Below are 14,150 nucleotides of genomic sequence, written 5' to 3'. Positions count from 1 at the left end.
CCAAAAAACTCTCCTCGCTCCCCACATCCGCTCTTGCCCCACACCCTTAGTGGCTGGGTAGATGCAATGGGCCACATCCACACCTGCTCCGGGCCTAGAAAATCAACTCGGCTATTTTCCGTAAGGAAATCCTCAAAAGGCTGTGTATGTCTGAGGGGCCCAGGCTGGAAAAAATGGGAGTCCAGTCACTGCAGGCCCTGCACCCCTGACCAATGGTGTGACCTCAAGTGGTGGGTTTCAGCTCTCGGTAAAAGAAGGGTAATGATGGTACCCAGGCACCCCCACCCCGAGGGTGTCGTGAGGATGGGGTATATAGATGCAAAGTGCTCACTGGGACAGGGCCTGGCACGAAAGGGCAGCCAGCAAGAACTGGGTGCTGTTTATTGTCAGTCTGGGTGACCTTTGGATCCCCAGGAATGCAGCCCCCTAGGGTCTGCCCCTGGGGTCCGTGCTTGGGTTAAGATTTGCTGTACCTTTGGAAGGGGCCAGGGAATGGAAGAAGGCGTGGGGAACCACCGAGGGAAAGTGTGGAATCACTGTATCCCGGCTTCCCACTGTGCCGATGGGGACACTGAGGCCCAGGAAGCCCAGCCTGGAAGTGGTCACAAGCTTAGCAGAGTGAAGCTGCCTTTTATCAGTGTGTTGCTGCCCGGAAGGCAACGCCAAATGCAGAGTCCTGGGGCCTGCTCACGCCACTGCAGGGACTCAGCTCTGAGACGTGGGGCCCAGAGCCGCAGAACCAGAGTCTGGTCCTGGGTCCTCAGGACAGGACAGGACCGGACCCGGAGCCCCTCACCGACCCCAGCCTCCAGGACTCAGTGGGACCCGGAGCGTCCGAGGGCTGAGATCTCACTCCAGCCGGACTGGCCCATGATTCTGTCGGATTGCAGGATCCCAGGCCCCACCCCTGGCCCGCAGCATCGGAATCTGCCGTCTTCCTAAGACCTGCACAGTAGTGTGTGAGAAACACTGAAACTCCAGTTGGGAGGGTAACGCACCTGCCATGGGGGACAGGACACTGTCTGGGGACAGACTTTGATTCTCAGTCCCAGAAGCCTCCCCAGCTGGAGGGGGGGGGCATCATCCTCCCCCATAAAGCCCTACCTTCCAGAAGACCTGCTCTGTCTCAGATACACACAGCTCCCCAGGAGGCAGAGTACAGCACTTGGCCCTCGTCCCACCGCCCCCCCCAACATGGACAGTGCCGAGGCAGTACCAGGTGCAAAGCTCAGCACAGCCTCCCATCTCGCGCTGACCCTGTAAGTGTGATGTGATTAAGGTTTCAGCTGAGGAACACGCAGAGCAGTTCAGTGAATTGCCCAGGGCCAGCCCGCAGATCGCGGGCAGAAGTGGGATTTGAACCCAGAGCCGTGTGCCATCGGGGCACTGGCATTTACGGTCAGGGTGGGGCTGGGGGAGGGTGCTGCCTCCCTGCCCCCCAGAGCCACACGGCCGGCCGCCTGTGAGTCCTCACAGTTGGCGGGCCTGGCCCTTGGGAATCGGACATGTCTCGGGAGCTGGAGAGGCCTGCCGCTCCCCATGCGGTCACCAGCAGCACAGAACCAGCCAGGAAAGATTCTCCGGAACAACTTCCCAGAACAAGACAGCACTGGGGTCAGGCGGAGTTAGCTGTGTACAGCCGGAAGAGGCTCTCTCCCCCAGATGCCGAGTGACTGGAAGCCAGCAGGGGGTGGTTCCGGCGGTGCAGGCGGGGGTGAGGCCCGAGGGGGCTGGACCTGGGCAGAGGGAACTCGGGGTGCGGGCCAGCAGGCCGAAAGGATTCTCTTCACCTTGGGAGAAACGTAGTGCTGTTCAAAACGGCCAGCCACTGGCCTTGGACAGTTGCCCTCGCCTTCCCTTCCTTTTTACCCTTAAGCACCTCCACATTTCACAACTGCGTGGAAGAGGAAAATCAAGCAGGAGGAGGTGGCCTCTGAAAACCAAAGGCAGATATTTTCCGTCCTGAGGCAAGCAGGCCCAGGCCGCCTCTGGCCCAGCCTCTGGGGCAGTGGCTGGTGGTTCACTTTCCCCACAGGTCAGTGCTTCTGGTCACCTGACTACGTGTCTGGGGGGCTGGCCAGGATTCCCCCCCTGCCCCAGGGATTGCTGGGGGCAGCAGGCCATCCATCCAAGCTTTGCTCAGAAATGGAAGTTCCCTTCCTGGCAATGGGGGGCAGCCAGGGCAGTGGGGGGCGGGAAATAGTGGTAACCAGGAGGACAGGGTCCCAGCCGTTCATCCACAGGGTAGCCCACTCCACACCCAGTCTTGGGCCAGAGATGCTTTTCATATCAAAATAGGAGCTGTTAGTGTGTTGTTGGGGGCAGGGGGCTATAACCCCCCAGAGCCACTAGGCCCTAAATGAATTTGTAACTTATCCATCACAACAGCTGTACTCATTGGAAGAGCAGTGGTACGTGGTGTGTGAGATTTCTATTTGGGCTACAGACGAATCCAGGAGGCCTAAGTGTGGACTCCACGCCTCCCTTACAATAACTCTGCAGCCTCAGGAGCCAAACCCCCACCTGAGGTCCCTCAACAGGCAGTGGGTAACTGGATCTGCCGGAGGAATTGGGTGGAGGGAGTTGGTGGTGGTGGGCACTGTGGCTTCTCTCTCCAGTTCCCCACAGCACCAACTCCTTGCACTTTCTTTCTCCCAAGAAATCCAGTTTTCTGAAATTTCCGAAGGAGCAAACCAGGACCTCATTATCTTGCGCCCTCAAGCCCCTGGGCACCTCCCGGATGCCCAGCCGTCAGGAAGCAAAGCTCAAGGCCCTACCCACAGCCCCAGGTCGGGGGGACTGGCAAAGGCCTCCAGAATGGCCCCTTCCCCGCTCTGGAGCTCAGTTTCCACCGCTGTGAATTGAGAGGTGACGTCACCTCCTAGAAGGGCAATTTGAGGGTTAGAAGTAAAATCTATGAAGGCACCTTGGCCATAGGAGGGGGCCAGACAGCATGCTGTCTGACGCTGCTGCTGTTAAACCCCTTCTGATAGTCTGGGGTTACTGAGAACTTTCTAGATCTGAGGGTGGCCCCAGGCTCAGTATCTAGGCTGGCTGGGGGGGGGGGGGGGGGGGAGTCCCTGGAGAACCCCCACTCTGCCCTGCCAGGCCCTGCATGTGCTAGGGGACCCACTCTCTCCTGCCTCCTGGACCTGCGTCACCTGCAGGGCCAGCTGGGCCCCCCAGCTCCAGCTCCTGGCCCAAAGGTGTCATCAGATAAGCCCGGTGGCACCTGCTGTCCACATCTGTAGTCCACATGCATCTTCACACACACACCCACACACACACACACACACCCGCCAGCCTGCCAGGCTTACCATAATCCCAGCCAGAGGTGGCTCGCTTGGGGTGGGGGCCGGACCCTTCCCCCACCCTCCAGCTAAGCTGGGGAGAGAAATCCGGCTCAGATTCCCAAATACGCTGCGTTCTTTCCTGCCACTAAGCCAAGCAGCTCCTTGCCGCTGGAACGCCCTTCTCCCTCCTAAGCCCACCACTTCCTCCACAGTTTTCCCCTATATTTTGCAGCCGTTGTCTTTTACCCCACCTCATTCAGGAGGGGGGTCCTTAGGGGGCCCTGTGCCTGTGGGTCTCCAGGATTGGGCGTGAGCAGAGTCTGGAAAATGTCAAGTGACTGATCCAGTCAAAGCCTGGAGGGGGCTTCTGAGCTCAACCAGCTCCTCTGCTGCCCCCTCCTTTGGGGGTAAGGACAGGCTGGGGTTTGGGTGGGTGGCCTTTTGGAGAGCAAGGTAATGGGAATGGACATGAACTTCCTGCTGCCTCATTCCCCTGAGGAAGGGGGGTGGGGTGGGGGGTCTGGGCTGCTGGGCGCCAAGGGGAAGGGAATGGGAGGGAGGGGCGAGGGGGGCCCTTAAGGAGGCCAAGGCTGAAAAGGGAGACAAGGCTGGGGAAAGAGCCCCCCGCCCGCCCCCCCCCCCCCGTGCGCCTTTGGCACGGGCACGGGCGGGGTCCGCCTTGAAGTTGGTGTGCAAGCCCGCTGCTGTTTAAATGGTGTGTTTGTTTGGAGTGGCTCAGGGAGGAGGCCGAGATGGGGGAGGCAGCGCCCCACTTGGCGCCGCCGCTGCCGGAGGGTCGGTGTGTTAGAAGCTGCAGCTTTGTCGATGACTGAAGGGTGGGCGTTGAGGAGTGAAGGGCGAAAAGCAAAGGGGGGCTCGGCGCCCCGGCCTGGCCGCCCCCTGTTTTGCGGAGGGAGCGCCGGAGCCGCCTCTCGCAGTCACGGCGAGCAGGGAGGGAGGCGAGGGGACGAGAGCGCCGGGCTCCCCGCCCCCACCCCACCCGGTTCCAATATTTCGCAGAAAGGCACGCGGCTCCTAATCGGTCCTTTCCAGGCTGAGATTTAGCCGCGCGATGCCCGCTCAGGGGCGGGGGCCGCGGGCCGGGGGAGGCGCTCAGAGGCCGGAGCCGCCGAGCGAGGTGAGGAGCCCGCGTCCTCGGCTGGTGGAGCGGGCGGGCGGGCGCGCAAACCCGAGAGGCAGATATAGAAAGGGGGGCAGGTTAAAAATAACCCTCTCCGGCTGGGAAGCTCGCGCGCGCTCTCTCGCCTCGTTCGGTGCCAGAGGACTCCAGGGGAGGTGGCGTTGGGGAGGGCAGCGCGGGATTCCCCCTCCTCCGCGGGGCGGGGTGCCCGCCTGCGCGCCGCGGCTGCACGTGTGCGGGGCCGCGCGCCCGGGGCCCCTGCACCCGGCCGGGGTGGGGGGGCGCCCCCTCCCCAGGCCGGGGCGCAGCTGGCAGCGGCCCCCGCCCGCAGCCCCGCGCGGCTGGAGGGAAGCGCTCCATTATTCATTATTTGCGAGCGTTAATAGGTTTGAGGCACGGGGTGGGGGTGGGGTGGGGTGGGGGCGACGGCGCCGTGGGGACCGCGGCCTCAGGGGAAGGGGTGGGCAGGGCGGGGGCGGGGCCGCGGGCAAGAGGTCCCCGCCTCGGCCCGGGCGGCCCGGGCGCACCTCCGTCCGCCGCCGGCTCGCAGCCGGGAAGGGGGGCTGCGCCGGGCGCCGGGAGGGAAGTGCGGCCCTTTGATTGTGCCCCTCGGCCTCTGTCCTCCGCGTCCTCGCCCTTTCCGAGGCGCGGGGAGGGGGGCTGCGGGCCGTACGCCCCGCCCTGCGCGCCCCTGGCGGCCGCCGCCGCGGCCCCGACGCAGCCCGGGCCTCATTTATCATCATCTTTGGTCAAGTGGAGTGTGCAAGGAACAGCTGCTTCACTCGGCTGACTTCCGAGGGCGGATACAGCGGGAATCAGGGAGATGAATGATGGGGGCTGGGGGGGCAGAGCCCCCCGGGGTCCCAGCGCAGGCAGGAGGGAGGCGCGGAGCGTCCAGCGCCGCCTCCGCCTCGTGGCGAGTGCAGCGCCCCCTTCCTGTCTCTCCTGGCGCCTCCAATTACCGCGCCTCGCGGACGGGGGGGTGGGGGGGGAGGCGCCCCGGGAGGGGGCCGGGCGCGGAGAGGCACCGCTCGGCGGCGGAGGACGGGCGGGCGCGCTGCTGGCGGAGCCCGAGGTCGCCGTGACCTTGCTGGGGTCAGCGGGTTGGGCTGCGGCGGAGGCGGCGCGGCGTCTTTGGTGGCGCTTTCCGGATTGGCGCAGAGGCCGGGAAACCGGGCGGGGGCGAGCGGGGGTGTGTGTGTTGGGGGGAACACAAATAGAAGGTGAAATTTTACCTGCCCCTGAGGGAGTCCTGCGGATTTTCTCCCGGCAGCAGCCGGCGCTCTGCCTTTGTCTTACACGGCTGAAACATCTGTTGCAGAGGGGCGGCGAGGCCGCAAACAACCCCCACACACCCTGCGCGGCTCCCCCGCCATCCTCAGCTCGGCCCTCGCCGGGCTCCCGGACTCGCGGCAGCGCGTTAACCCTGCTCGCGCTGGGGCGCCCGCCCCGCAGCCCCCCTGCCGCAGTCGGCGCCTCCGCGTGGGGCTCCCAGCCCCCGGGCTCAGAATGGCTTCTCGCGGGGGTGCCCAGTGGCCCTCCCCCCACTTTCAGTGGCCGCGAGGTGTCCGTCGGGGGCGGGGGGGGCAGTGGCGGAAAGGGTTAATGGCCTAGTCGCAGACCCTAATTGTCAGACCTGGGCCCCGCTTCGTTTCAATTACCCTAAGTAGAGACTGAATGCGCAATTAACGAAGTCAGCTTGCCAACTGGAAAGCCGTCCCCGCTTTCACATTGAGCAGAATACTCCACCAGCTGACTTGGACTAAGCAATTTCCTCCTCTCTCCCTTTCTCTCTCTCTCTCTCTCTCTCTCTCTCCCTCTCCCTCCCTCTCTCCCTCTCCCTCTCCCTCTCCCTCTCTCTCCCCCTCAACCCCCCTCCCTCTTTTTCTCTCTCCTTAATAATAAAATTATACCAAGCAGTTTGCGGTGTGGCAGGCGGCCAGAAAAGCGTTTCTTTAAACGCCGCCGTCTCACAATTAGGCAGCAAGAGGATTTGACACGCCGTGGCGGCCTGACAGGCGGCTTCCTCCCCTGGGGGCTGGGGGGGAGGGGGCGCCAATTCCCTGGCTCCCCCAGGTGGAACGGGGCTGGGAGGGGCTGGCTTGCTGAGCCTCCCCGACTGTCAGGATGCTGCGCAGAGGGGGTGTCAAAGGCAGGGAAGGGAGGGGTTCTTCCCGCCCAGGCTGGGGAAGGGGGGAGACATTCCCTGGCTCCTCGGGAAAGCTGGGGTGTCCAACAGGAGGACCTTGACCCCTCCCCCTTTGGGCTTGCAGCTCCGAGTTCATTTTCTGGTGGACCAAGGGGCCCAGAGCTGTAGAGGGATCTCAGCCCTGCTGGGCCTCCTGGACAAGTCACTGTCCCTCTCTGGGCTTGTTAATCCCTCTGCAAAAGGAGGGGGACGTTTGACCTAGAATATGCTCTATAGAAAGTGGCTTCTGGTGGCTCAGTGCTGCTAGCAGCTGGCCTTGTGGGCGGGAGGTAGGGGGAGAGGTAGGCAGCACCAGGTCAGAAACGAGCCAGAGACCCCTCTCCAGCCTGGGCCGCAGACCAGTGGGTTCCAAAGGCACAGAGGAGAGTGCTGGCCCCCCAGCAGCCATACGGGGCAGCTAACAAATCCGGGTGACTTTGCAGGATTGCTGGGGATTGGTGCCATGAGAACAGAGGGCATCTGACTGGCTGCAGCCAGGCCCCCTGAGGTGGGGGAGGGGAGATACGCGCAGGTGCCCCCCTTGCTGTGTTCTGCCTCCAGCCTCATTCAGGCCGCTCCTTCCACCCGGTGGGCCCTCACCCTTCCTCACATAATTACGCCCTCCTGCCAGCCTGCCCTGACTGCCTCCACTCCCCACCCCACAGCCTCCTGGGTGTCTGTCAGCCTCAGGAGGGCAGGGGCCCTCCTCAGCACCCAACTCCAGCCCACCCCACCTGACTGTAAGCTGAACAGAAATGGGCTTGATGAGGGAGGGGCTGTGACCCAGGTGGTGTGGAGGACAGAGGGGAAGCCTGTGGGCTTTCTGCCTGATTGGCTACTGCACGGGTCCTGGCTGGTCTTCAGGCCCGTCGTCGTCATCCCTTAGAGCTGTGGGTAGGTTAAATGATGCACCCAAGCCAACGCTGAGCCCCTCACCCATCCCATCTGCCCAGCCATCCAAGCAATATTTAATTGGCACCTGGTCGGGACAGTTTCTGCACTTAGGGCGTAGGACCAAACAGATGAAGAAGGCCCTGCCCTCATCAGGCTACATTCTGCCCAGGGAGGCACATGTAAAGCAGCTCATTATACCATTAATTATGTGATTACCACTGTGATAAGCGCCACCAAGGAGCCCTGCAGGGACCCAGCAAAGGGGGAGGGGGGGGGGAGCGCGGATAGCAGGGCCTCATCTGGTGCCTGGGGTGGAATGCTCCGAAGGTTATTACCACCCCTGGGGGCCTAGGCCTCCTGCCTCCCAGCCTTTGCGGCTCCCCCACCTGGGTGCACCTCTGAGCTTTACCTTCCCCGTGGGGCCCCAGCCGCTCAGGCCCTGCCTCCCCCAGTCGCTCACCCTGCGGCCCCACTCCACGCTTCCCTGGGTTGTGCTGGTCTCAGGACTTCTCCCAGGGCCCAGGGAAGGTTCTGGGTGCTCCCCCGTTCTCATTCCTTCACACCGAGCGCCTGCCTGTGCCATGACCACCTGCTAGGTGCCCGAACTCTGCTCTCACTGGCTCTGCCCTTGCAAAGTTCCGTGCCCACCAGTTACATCAGCGTGTGACACCCGGGGGCTTGTGATGAGCTGCAGCTCACAGACGGGCCCTCTTCAACTCTGGGGTGTTAAACTTTTTACTTGGTCGATACCATTTATTAAAACGAGAGACTTCCCTTTTTATTAAAAAAAAAACAACAAACCTCCAAAGCTCTGCTGGAGTTCGGTGGGGCGCCCCCTCACTTTATTTGGGACTGGGGACCCTCAGTGTGCCTCCATCCCCACCTGCTGGCTTCGCTTAGGTGCATTACCTGCCACGCCAGAAGGAGCTTGTTCTCTGTGGAATGAACGAGGGGTTGTGGCGATAAGCCCCCCCCCCATGTCTACCCAGTTGTTCTCTTTGCTGCCATCGACGGCTGGTTCTGGATATTTCCATAGGGTTAATGTGACACTGATACATTATTCATTCAATACATATTTATTGTTCGGGGATATGGGGGTAGAGCTGTGAACAAAACCGGCCAAAACGCCTGCTCGGGGAACTGTAGTTCTAAAGAGGAGAGACCAGCCGTAAAGCCAGCCGGCCACGTGGCTTAGGACAAGGAGGTGAGCATGTGATAGAAGTAGGGGAGGAGGCGTGCACGGGGTGCTCTTCCAAGCACAGTGGTCAGGGAGCGGTCCCTGGGAAGGTGACATGAGCAAAGTCCTGTTGGAGCCGAGGGAGCAAGGCGTGCAGAGATCAGAATGGTCTTCCCAGCACAGGAAGCAGCCAGACAAGCCACTAGCTGATGAAGCCACTTCCGCAGGGAAGTCAGGGTCCCTCGGGGCACGCGGGGTGGCCCTCAAGGACAGGCTGGGGTGAGAGGTTGGGCTCTCTCACATTTGCCTGCCCTCAGAGCCAGCGGACACATAGATCCTGTCTGATCCACATTGTGCGGCAGCCCGCAAGGCCAGAAACATCTGGGGCTTTGGTTGGAAGGATCACAGAGCAGACCGGGAGCCCTTCCCTGCTCTCCCCGCGCCCGCGCCCCGTGGGTCCCCTCAGATGACCACGGCAGCCTCTGAGCCAGCCCATTGGCTTGCTGACCTGGCATCCCTGAATGTGTGGGCCACCAGACCCCAGCCCTCCTAGCTGATGACATCTCAGGAGTCAGGAACCCCCCACCCCCCTTCTTATCCTCATTTTGACAGCGAGGGGGGGAGGTGGTGCCATCTTTTTTGTTGAATGGTGAATAAAATGATCTAAAAACAATTACTGTCCATAAGAGACTGGTAAGTATGGAGCTGATAATAGGTGAGTGTCTCCCCGCCCCAGAGCGGGGGCTCTGGAATGCCCACAGCACCACTGCTGCTGAATCTCCTCTTGCACCCCACAGCTATCCCAGCTGGTCACCTGGACCGCAGGCCCCTCCGTCTTGGACGGCCCAGGTCTGGGGGCCCGTTGACCACCGCATCCCAGAAACCGCGCCGTGGGGCAGTGGGGTGTGGCTGCGGAGCGGGGCTCAGCTTTAGAAGTCAGGCACCCAGCGGGAGATCTGGGTCCTGTTGCCCAGTCCCTGGGCTGTGGGACTTCCACAGGTTACTGCTCCTGGAAATGGTTTTGTGGCTTCCTAACTGGGCCTGGGGCTTCCAGAAACTAGCACAGTCCACGCTCCACGCACCCCGTGATGCCCCAGGAGCGGAGCATCCTCTTAGTGGTAAGACCCTGAGGACAGGATCTTCGTGGGCCTTAGGAGGGTCTCTGAGGCCTCTGCAGCTGGGGCCTTGGAGGAGACAGCATTGGTGGGCTTCGAGGGGAGGCTTTCCAAATGTCTGGAGAGTCCAGAAGCTTCTGCTCCCCATTCAGACTTCCTCCAAAGAGCCCTGAGATCCCGCCTCACCTGGGGTTCCTAGCCTCAGAGACAGAGCCTGGCTGGGGACCCGCCCCGCATCTGGAGAGAGTGCAAGGCGGTCTTCCAGTGTCTTGCCCTTCTCACCCCATAGCTTGTCTCTGAGTATTCAGGACCCCCAGCCCCCGGATCCTCCCACCTGAGCGAGGCCCTGCAGAGACATATGCCGGACTCCCGTGGGGTTCTCCCATGGAGCGTGCGTGGGTACCCATGATTGAGGAGGGGTGCGTGTCAAGTGTTGGGGGTGCTGCCCACATGGAGTGGTCTTGAGAGGCCATCCTTTGAGGTGGGGGCTGCCTTGTTCTCTGGGATTCTGTATGCCCTAGGATTGTCCCCCTCTGCCCTAGCAGGGCTCTCCCCTCTGGCTCGGTCCCTCCCTCCCCACTAGCCCCTAGGCCAAGGACCCTAACCCTTTACTGGGGCCTGCAGGGACTGAGTTGTTTGTTTTGTGGACTCCTTGGAAGCTCATCCCTTCCCCTATTTAAGCCAGGCCCTTAGGATTCAAAGTAGACCCCACAGGTCAGCAGGAAAGCTGGCTAGCGATTTATCATTTTAATCGAGGTTTCCTACTTAGTATTCATCACTCACCCCAGATGGATGGGGAGGTGCAGGGTGGTCCTACCTTCTTCACTCCTCACTGGACACCCCCGGCCCCATCCCCAGCCTCCTGCCCCAGGGAACTTTCTCCTTCTTCCTAGTTCCCAGGCCTTGAGTGGGTTGGCTTTTTGCATTTTTCCCTGCAGCTACAAATCAGGAAACCGGGTCATAAAACAACCTTGGGTAAGTGGGTATGATGGAACCAGCAGTCTCACAGCTGCTGCTGGGGAACAGAAAGCTTCCTTCTGTCTTCCTCCCTCTCTCTTCCTCCGTCTCCCACCCTGCCCCTCTCCCACCACCCCTCTCCCGCAGGAAAACCTCCAGCCACAGCCTCCCAGCTGGGCTCCACCAGGTCCCCTATGGGAGCTGTGGCAGCTCTGGCCCACGCTGTGCCCATTTCCCTGATCCAGGGCACTGGAGGGGCTGTGGGCCCAGGGACAGCAGTTATGGGGTGACAGCAGGTGGCCAGTGACCAGCACTGCTCATGAGTGGACCTCCCTGAGGTGGGTCCGGCTCCCCGAATAAGAGGGGGGGTCCTGGCCTGGCCTTCAGGGCCTCAGAGGCTGCAGAGGGGCCTTCTGCCCTCCCCTTCCAGCACCTTCTTGCTGCCACGCTCCAAGATGCCTTCCTATAGGTGGGAGTTCTTGGTGTGGGGTCTAAGGAAGGGGATGTGCACCCTCGGTCTGGTCATCCAGCAAAAGGAACTTCACTGTGGGTGGGCTCAAAGGTCGGTCTCTTGCTCTCTGAACCTCACCTTTTTTCTCTGGAAGGGCGGAATAGTCAAAGTGTTAACTGAGCAAACCTGCACAAGAGTAAGCATTCCCGGCCAATGCCAAGGGTCCCCCACCACCCCCACCACCCCCCACCCCGTCCTCCTCTGCTCCCTCGGTCCAGGAGCCTGGGTCCAGGAGCCTGCCTTCCAAGAGTTGTCATTAGGGACTTCTGTCCTAAGCATCGTATCTGGTGCCTAGAGGACGCTCAAGGCTGACTTCCTCCCTCCCCTCAGGAACTTCAGAGATCAGGCCTTGACCCAGTGTCCCCAAGACCCAGGTGGGGGAAGCAAGGAGGGGGAGGCTAGACTGGACCCGAAGGAGCCCCGCAAGGATGTGTTAGGGGGTGCCCTTCTCCCTCCAGCCGAACCCACTGAGGCCAGACCCCGGGTCTGTCCCCCTCTGCTCCCCTCCTCCCCTCCCGAGGTTCAGAGGTCATCATCTCTGCCAAAGGGGCCCCTCCTGCTGCCGCCCACCCCTGCCTAGTGCGTGCCTCTCTCCCCCTCCTTGTCCTGTCCTAGTGCTCTTGAAAAGTAATCATAATCATAATAATTAATAACAACAGAGCCTGTGGCAGGCCTGAGGCAGCTCTTAAAGAGGCAGAGCCCCGTTTTCTCCTGGCTGAGCTGGCGGACCTCGAGCCCGACTTTGATGCCATGCCTTTGTTCCTGCAACCGTCCCTTTCCCCCCTCCCGCTGCCTGGGGTTGGAGGGTGGTGTTGGGGTGAGCATTTTTGCCTGCGTTCTCCATCAGGCACTGGGCTTCTCGTATTTTAATTGAACTGTCTTTTCTTAGAGATAGATGCTTTCACCGCATCCAGGGCTTGTGTGTATTGGGAAACCCGCCTTTAATACAGCTCGGCTAAATTAAAAGACACAGCAGCTGGACTGATTAAAGGTGGGGGGAAAGGACACTGGCCATAGCACTCTCTCTTTTTAAGTAATGTTTCTGGTAATGCATTTTGGAGAATGTGAAGGAAAATAAAAAATAAAAAATAAAGCTGTAGAAATGTTAATGATATCCACAGGACACTCAGCAGGAAATGGGAGCGATCTGGGACTAATAAAAGCCGAAATGTAATTTGTGCAGATATATGACGCGCAGCTCAGCTCCCGCGCCTCCAGAGCAGGCCTGGGTTTGTGCATTCCGGGCTCAGAAACACAGGCCGGGGGGACGGAGGCGGAGCGGAGTGTCGTGTCCTCCGGAGCAGGCCCTCCTGGCCAGGGCCTGCTGCCGACCCCGCCTGCCAGCCGGTGACACCCTAATAAAAGTGACTTCCACTGCCAGCCGGGTTGTGCGCCTGCTCATTTCCTCTGCCCAAGGGTGGAAGGGGACGGCCCCTAAGCCTTCTCCGCAGAGCTCAGGAGGCCCAGGGCCGCCTGCCTGGCTGACAGCCACCAGGCCAGAACCGAGTGCCGCCTCCAGCCCCTATGGGCCTGGCGCATCGCGGCAGGCACCTCCTGTAATGTTTGATCCAAGCCGCCAGTGATGGGACTGAAGTGGGTCAGAAGGGCGGGCACATTTCTCCTTGTTGGGGATGCCTGTGAAGAATCCGGGGGGAGGAGGGAGGGGAGGCTGCCGGGCTGTGTTCGTCACGGGGCCTTGTGGGCAGGGGTTCGCCCTGTGGGACGCTGGTCCCCTCTCACAGCAGCCCTGGGCACATCTACCCCTGAGTCAGGGTCAGCTGACTGCCGAGCTCAGGGGAGGTGGGCCCCGGACTGCGCTAACAGGGCTCCTGGGGGCTTCTGGCTGCCCTGCTCAGCTGGATGGGGCCCCTCCCCTGGCCCCCACCCTGGTCAGCCCCAACACTGAGAAAGGCGTCTAAGGGGGATCCGGGCAGAGAACAGAGGAGTGAGTTGGACCTCCTGGGGGAGCTCCCATCCTCCCCCACATCTCTGCCCTCTTTCTCACGTCTGTGTGTCTCTCTCTCTTCTGTGCCTCTTTATTCCTTATTCCTGAAGCAGGCCACCCCTTCCTCTTTCACCTTGGGAATGGCTGGGAACTGGACCGTCCCCAGTGCCCTCCTGGGGGCCCGGGCCTTTCTTTCTGCCTCTTGCCACCCCCCCCACCAGTGGCAGGGTTGTGGGTAAATCCTGATCCCCCGCCCCCGCCGCCCCCCGGGCGTCTGGCCGACTGCCAGACTCCTCGATGTGATTTCTCCTGAGCCTGGAACGTTCCTTGCTCCTCCCCTCTCCCTCCTTTGAGGGCCTTCTGGGGTGACCTGGCCCCCAGTCAGGGAGACCTTCAGCCTGGACGCTGTTGTGTGAATCCAGTTGCTCTGCCCTGAAGGGCCCACCGTTTCTCCGGGGTCATTTCCTGATCCCAGATCCTGCGTTGGGGCTGGTTAGACCTCGCCGGGGCCCGAGCCCCTGAAATCATAAACAGATGGTCTCTTGGCCTGGCGTGCCCCGGTGCTGACCCTGTGAGATGGAGACGGGAGGGGCCTCCGGGGCTGCCTCACGCCCAGCTGTGGGGCGCTCCTCTGTGGCCAAGGGACTGCGGCTCTGTCCCCCATTAGCATGCACTCCCTCACTCTGGGCCACGTAATCTGTTTACGCACCTATGATACCAAACCAGGAGGCAGGTGCTGCTGTCCTGCGTTACTGGGAGTCGGAGAAGGGGACGTTTTATGCCTACAGTGGCTCACAGCCCCTAATCGACGTCTGCTAGGAGGAACAGACAGATTCCAGATGGCATGGCCGTGATGGAGGTGCGCGCGTGCGTGTGTGTGTGTGTGTGTGTGTGTGTGTGTGTGTGTGTGTGTATGCGCGCCCGCTCTC

Source organism: Neomonachus schauinslandi, chromosome 15 (genome assembly GCF_002201575.2).
Source record: "Neomonachus schauinslandi chromosome 15, ASM220157v2, whole genome shotgun sequence".
Classification (NCBI taxonomy): Eukaryota; Metazoa; Chordata; class Mammalia; order Carnivora; family Phocidae; genus Neomonachus; species Neomonachus schauinslandi.
This window is presented reverse-complemented; position numbering follows the sequence as displayed.